Source organism: Grammomys surdaster, unplaced genomic scaffold (assembly GCF_004785775.1).
Source record: "Grammomys surdaster isolate TR1022 unplaced genomic scaffold, NIH_TR_1.0 125745, whole genome shotgun sequence".
NCBI lineage: Eukaryota > Metazoa > Chordata > Mammalia > Rodentia > Muridae > Grammomys > Grammomys surdaster.
Genome location: NW_021620577.1, coordinates 2,568,195 through 2,575,181, shown reverse-complemented (window position 1 = coordinate 2,575,181; position 6,987 = coordinate 2,568,195). Strand labels below are relative to the sequence as shown.

The window sequence follows — 6,987 nt, the reverse complement described above, 5'->3', positions numbered from 1 at the left end:
TGTGTGTGTGTGTGTGTGTGTGTGTGTGTGTGTGTGTGTGTGTGTGTATGTGTGCCTAATCTCTTCTTACAAGGACGACAGTTAGATTGGATTCGGGCCCATTCCAATGACCTCATTTTACCTTAACTGCTTCTTTATCAGCCCTATCTTTAAGTATAATCATATGCTAAGGTGCCACGGGTTGGGATTGAACACGTGACATGAGGGTGTGAGACAACAGACTCAGACACTGTGAGCACACTTACTGCCACACATGCCTGTAATTCTATCATAAAGGGGTAGAGGGAAGGAAGAATAGAAGATCAAGGTCATCCTCAACTACACAGTGAGGTCCAGGCCATCCTGAGCTCAAAGACCCTCTTTCAAAACATCAGGCAAAGCAGATAAGATGGTTCAGTGGGTAGGGATATTTGCTGCCAAACTTGATGAACTGAATTTGAGTCCCAAACCCATTTGGTAGTAGGAGAGAACTGACTCCTGTAAGTTGTTCTGTGTATCATTGCCACGTGTACATTCTCAACATGCAAATAAATTAAGAATTTTTGTAAAAAAAAAAATCAAAATCATAAAATAATCTTTAAAAACTCAGAATAGTAAACGTCTATATTATCTATGCTGCCACAATTTTTTTTAAGAGGAAAAGGGGTGCCTTGTTTAGAAAACAAGAGACTAAAAGGACAGACTGAACAGAAAATAACCTCTTAAATCACAAATTCTCAAACAGCCCTTATGTAGCCATAAGAAATCTAGCTGATATCACATTCCATGACTCGCATGGCCACCATCTGCAAACCCAGAAGCCCCAAGCCTCTGCTCAGCTTTTAAGAATCCAGGGCCGCCGGGCGGTGGTGGCGCACGCCTTTAATCCCAGCACTTGGGAGGCAGAGGCAGGCGGATTTCTGAGTTCGAGAGTTCGAGGCTAGCCTGGTCTACAGAGTGAGTTCCAGGACAGCCAGGGCTACTCAGAGAAACCCTGTCTCGAAAAACCAAAAAAAAAAAAAAAAAAAAAAAAAAAAAAAAAAAAAAAAAGAATCCAGGGCCATGGTAGCTTCAGCCCCATTTTTACAAGCTGCTTTGTAAAAAAAAAAAAAAAAAAAAAAAAAAAAGCCTGCTCCTGACAGTCTCGGGCTGATATTCCAGAGATGGAAAGGGAAGAAGTTGTTTAAGAACATGGTGTGAGGGCCAGTGAGATGCCAGCAAGCCTGACAACCTTAGAGCCCACAGGCTGGGAGGAGAGAGCCAACCCCTACAAGCTGTCCTCGGAGCTCTGCATGAGCACCATTGCATTCACATGCCCACACACACACACACACGCACATTAACACAACATAAAAATGTGAAAAGCAACCAGAAGAACATGAAGAGAGGCTACCACGTACTGGGGCCACTCAAGTCCCACTCCCAATGCCCTGGACCAAGAATCAGCAGCCTCTTCAGTAAAGAGCCAGAGGGCAAAAAGTTTAAGTTTTGCAAGAGTAGCCATAGATAACAAGACCAAAGGGATGTGTCCAAGGACTTTATCTGTGAAAACAATCTGTGAGCTAGTTTGGGGCTGTGGTTTGTTAGAATCATTGGTAAATTACTTAACAAAATGCAAAGTCTATATCAGTGATTATACACATCTGGGCCTTCATGGCTTCAGTTGCTTCACACTGGAGTTAAAAGTCTGTAAGGGAGCCAATCCCTGACAACCTGAATTCAACGCCCAAGTCTCACAGTAGAAGGGGGAACAGACTCCCAAAGTTGACCTCTGACCTCCACAGGTACATGATGGTGTCACCCACTCACACTGACACATCACACACAGAATAATAATATATGAAATAAAAAAATAATTTTAGGGGCTCAATGATTAAGAGTTCTTACTACTCTTGCAGAAGACTCGAGTTCAGTTCCCAGCACCCATATCAGGTGACAAACAACTACCTGATGCTCCAGCTCCAGGGGATCCCAACACCCCTGACCTCCTGTGGCACACACAAACATGTGTATTTCCCAACAAAGACATATAATCAAAAATAATAAAGACAAGATAAAGCAAGATGTGAAGGTACACACGTTTAATCCAGATGTGACAGTACACATGTTTAATCCAGATGTGATGGTACACACGTTTAATCCTAGCATCAAGGAAGCAGAAGCTAACAGATCTCTGAGTTTGAGGGCAGCCTGGTCTACAGAGTTCCAGGATAGCCAGGGCTACACAGAGAAACCCTGTCTCAAACCCCACCCCACTCCACCCAAAAAAAGAAAGAAAGAAAGGAAGAGAGAGAGAGAGAGAGAGAGAGAGAGAGAGAGAGAGAGAGAGAGAGAGAGATCATGACTGCAGCACACTAACAACACCTAGGATGAAGACAGTGGTGGTAGACACAGGGTGAGGAAACATTGTGAAAGGCCACACAGCCCAGCAAGCTGAGGGCTAGAATGTTATGGTTCTTGGCAGTGTCTGTAGCTTGGTCTATCCTGGGCAGCTGACTTGGTAGACTGTCAGGCTCAAACATTCCTCAAGGATCTGGGACATTGTCAGATCTTAACTTAGGCAGCATTTGAGTGTGCATCTGTTGTACATTCCAAGGGTGGGGGATGTGTGTATGCATGTATGTGGGGGGAATAGGGTCTCAAGTATCCCAGACTACTCTCAAATTATGTTGTCATGAATACCCTTTAACTCCTGGTCCTCCTGTCTCCAACACGCAAACCCTGAGACTGTAACTGGAAGCCACCCTGCCCAGCTTTCCATCTTTTAGTATTTGGTTTATTATTATATGAGACGCCATGGCACAAGTGTGGAGGACAGTGAACAACTTTGGTGAGTTGGTCGGTCTCTCCTTTCACCATGAGTCCTGAGGACTGAACTTAGGCCATCAGGCTTAATGTAATACTTTTATCCACTAAGCTATCTCATCCAAATTTGGGTTTGTTTGTTTGTTTTTTTTAAGAGTCTCTCACTGGGTATAGTGGAGCACACCTATAATCCTGGCACTCATAAGGCAGAGGCAGGTAGATCTCTATGAGTTTAAGACCAGCCTGGTGAGCTCCAGAATAGTCAGGAAGACATAGTGACCCTGTCACGGGGGTGGGGAATGGAGGGGATATGTCTCATACTGTATCTCAGCCCAGCTTAAGACCTTACTATGTAGTCCAAGTTGTCTCAAACTTCTGGCAATACTCCCGCCTCAGTCTCCTGAATACTGAGATCACAAGTGTGAGCTACATACAACATCTGACTAATAAATAGCACTTACTAAAAGGACTATCCTATTTGTCTTGGTAATTATAGGTCATCAATTTTAGAAGAATTCAAATTCCCACCCAAGCTGGGAATTCCTTCCACAAAATCTCTAACATATTCACCCAGCCAATTTGAATACTTTCTGTGGTGAGATGCTTGATATTAGAGAAAAAATGGCCCCACTGTCAATATATGAGAACTTAGAATCAGCCAACCCTGCAATCCTCCCCTCCCCACCTGCCATCTCAGTATCTTATAGACAAAGCACAGGGCATTCCCTTGGTGGCAAAGAATCCACCTACCCGCCCAGCCTCAATGCATTTCCTTTTCTTACAGAAGAGCAGCACATTTTTGTCAATTCTGTATGCATCCACAATTTTCAGAGCAGTATATTCAGCTCCCACAGGGCAGAAGTTAACAGGAGAAATTTGTTGAGGACAGCCTCTGTTCTTTGAAGAAAAGCACACACAAACTTCTCCAAACACTCGTGTGTTGTCTGCTTAATCCCGAGAATGTTCACCCAGATAGGCTGCTCCCTGGAGTATCCTTGATTCGGGCCACCTAATTCAGGAAATGGTGCAGCTGTCAGTTCTGGTTCCTTTTTCAAGATCAGGGGTGTGATGGAAAGAGAGCCAATTTTGAAGAGTTCATTCCTTTGCACAGTTGCCAGATTTAATGCCAGTTTGCCTGCAGCCCCCCAGCCCCACCCTCTTCTCTCAGTCAGCATGTGTTCTTGTCAATCAACAGAAGAAACCTGCAATTCAGCAGGGCAACAAATAGAAGGGATAAGGCAGAAGTGAAGTCTGACCCCACATCCACACAGGATTAAAGGACAAGGCAGGCAAGCAAAACTCCATGTAAAAAAGACAAATGTCACATGTTCACCAGCACTGAGGAAAGCAGAGAGACATGGGGTGGGGGTGGGGGAACAGTAGGATGAGCTTGGGTGGGGCCAGGGTGGAGCCAGGACCAACATCTGATACTAAGGACAGCATAGTCAGATGGCTAGCTCCAAGAGGCTGCTTGATGATCTCCGTGTGCTCTACACACTGGCCTGGGGCCAATAGTCACTGTGGAAGAGACCAAGGTCATGGCAAGGACCCCTCCTCTACACAATTCTTCCACCACACAATTCTTCAAACATCTTCTGCAGCTGAGGCATTACTCTCTTATTCTGCCCAAACCATGGCACAAAGGGCACATACTTATTATGTGTCATACTGTGCCAGAAAAGCATAAACCTAGTTGCCAATGATTCATAAAATATAGCAGGAATGCACCAAGCAGCAGAAAAGAAACAGGAAGAAGCACAAAAAGGAAGTCTAGGAGGAAAAAGACTATATATTTAAGGCCTAACACACGCATAACTTAACCACATGCCCAATTCAGTTTCCTTAATCTAAGAACCAACCACATGCTCAGAAGAAATGAAAGTATTTCTGTTACTGAGACTCAGCAAGGATTTTCTTGAGAATCACCATAAAGGCAACAAGGTGTGATGTAATGGTCCTCGACAGGAACGCGTTTCCCAAGGAGTGGGAAAGTACTGCTCCTAATAGAGACTCAAGATAAGGCCAATGAGGGAACCAGGGACCAAGAATAACCAGCCCTGATCTCAAAGAAACAACCACCAAAGAGATCATCAACCAAGCACAAGACAAACCTCAACTGTCACCAGAAAACTGACCCAATGCATTTAAGGGGCAGGGTATATAAAAATGAAGTTACAATACTTATAAATTAGAAACAGCCTAGATGTCCCTCTCTAGGTAAATGGCTAAATAAATTATGGAATAGTCATACAAAGCTTTAACATGCTGGTGCTAGCAGGCAGGTACATGGCCAGTCTGGCTGCTTGTCGTTTGGTGGGACCTTGAAGTCCACACTTGTACTTAGCCAGGACAGGCTAAGAAAGAGTAGGATAGGCATACAGCCAGCCTGTAGTTACCTCAGTAACCTTGCCCACCATAGAGGTGTTCAAGGAAAGTCTAGGATTGTGAACATGGCAGAGTTATTTAAGGACAAGTGGATGTGCTGTTTGGAGTTGCTGGGACATTTAGCCCTGACTGGTCTAAGACCCACTTCCCTGGGTTTGTAGAGCAAGCCTAGGCTCTAACAGCCAAGGGTATGTAGGTAGTAGCATGCCTGAGTGCTAAATATGTCATTGTGACCAAAAAGTGTGATCAAACTCACAAAACTGAATGCAACACGGTTGGCTGCACCCATGGGGCCTTTGGGAAGACAGATTCATTACTAAATGATTCTTTGGTTTCCCTCTTTGGGAATTGCTGGCTCACCAGGTTTTCTGTGGTGATAGAGGATAGCAAAAAGTTGAATGATACAGGCCTTGCCTGCAGTCTGGCCCCCAACATCTGGCAGCTTAGAGTCAATGGTCAGATGAAAGCTTCTGCCCCTCCTGCCTCCCCTACTCACTCCTGCACCAAGAAACCCAGCACTGCCTCAGCTGGGACCTCTTAACTGGAACCTTGACCACTTTTCTGCAATAAATTGTCTGGTTCATGAAAAAGTAATTAATATACTACTGATATAATGGAACACATCCATAATCCCAACGCTTGGGCACACAAAGAAGGATCAGGAAGTCAAGGTTATCCTCGGTAACACGAGGAGTCGAAGGCTAGCCTGAAATACATGAATGACCCTGTCTCTAAAAATTTAAATTAAATTAAATAGAGCACTGGAGAAATGGCTCAGCAATTAAATGTGGGCCAGAGTTCAGTTCCCAGAGATCTTGTTAGGCAGCTCACAACAGCCTCTAACCCTAGCTCCTGAGGACCTGCCTCCCTCTGCTGGCCTCTTCAGGTACTTCACTCATGAACACACACACTCGCGATTAAGAATTTTTTCTTTTTAAATTACATTAGAGCTAGTAAGACATCTCAGTGGGTAAAAGTGTCTGCTGACAAGTCTGATGACCTGAGTTCTGTTCGCTGGACTACATGGTAGAAGGATAGAACTGACTCCAGGATAGAACTGTCTCAGGTATTCCATGCTGGCCTAAACTTAGATGTGGCTAAGGATAACCTTTTAACTCCTTTGGCTTCTGCCTACGTGTTCCGACTATAGGTATGTTCATATATAATAAACAAGCAAACAAAAAAGATAAAACAGGATCTGGAGGAATCATTCAGCTATTAAGAGCAGAGGTCTAGGGTTCAGTTCTCAGCAACCCAACGAGAGCTGTCTTAAAAACTTAAGTTCCAAGGGATCCAACGCCCTCTTCTGGACGGCTGGCACCACACATGCACATGGCGCATGCTCAGAGGTGTAGGCAAACTCATACACACAAAATAAAAATAAGCAACTCTGTAAAAACTAGATATAATAAAACCTAAAAGTGAAATTAAAAAGTAAAAACAGATTTTTTAAAAGTGGGAACGGGCAGAGGTGGGGCTTGCTCCCCCCCCCCCCCCACACACACACACAAAAACCACAGGTCCATCTTCCCTGCACATAAGAATATAGTGCAAACTTGGCGCGGCGGGGTCCCACCTCTCGCTCTGCCGACCGCAGCAGCAGCGCGCGGGCTTGGGGCTCAGCCGAACAATGAAGGAACCTGGCACCCATCGTATGTCCTGAGGCGACAATGTTCCAGGCATAATTAAGTGCGGTACGTAAATGTCACCTACTTCTCGGCTGTTTTACGGCCTCCTCTGGAACATTTTAAAGTCGCACGTGTAGAGACATCAGGGCACGACCATCCGACCCACTAAAATGTGGGCTCGAACCCCCGG

At 44.8% G+C, this 6,987-nt stretch overlaps 1 protein-coding gene and 1 pseudogene across 1 annotated transcript in view; one reads left to right on the top strand and one right to left on the bottom strand.

Annotated features, from left to right (window-relative positions):
* Positions 1 to 6,987, bottom strand: part of Srl (sarcalumenin) — a 55,560-nt gene extending 48,573 nt beyond the window's left edge. Inside the window, exon 1 of the mRNA XM_028788402.1 lies at positions 6,883 to 6,987. The gene's annotated coding sequence lies outside the window, so the exon portion shown is untranslated. The remainder of the gene's footprint in view (positions 1 to 6,882) is intronic.
* On the top strand, positions 2,776 to 5,710 carry LOC114639585 (annotated as a pseudogene).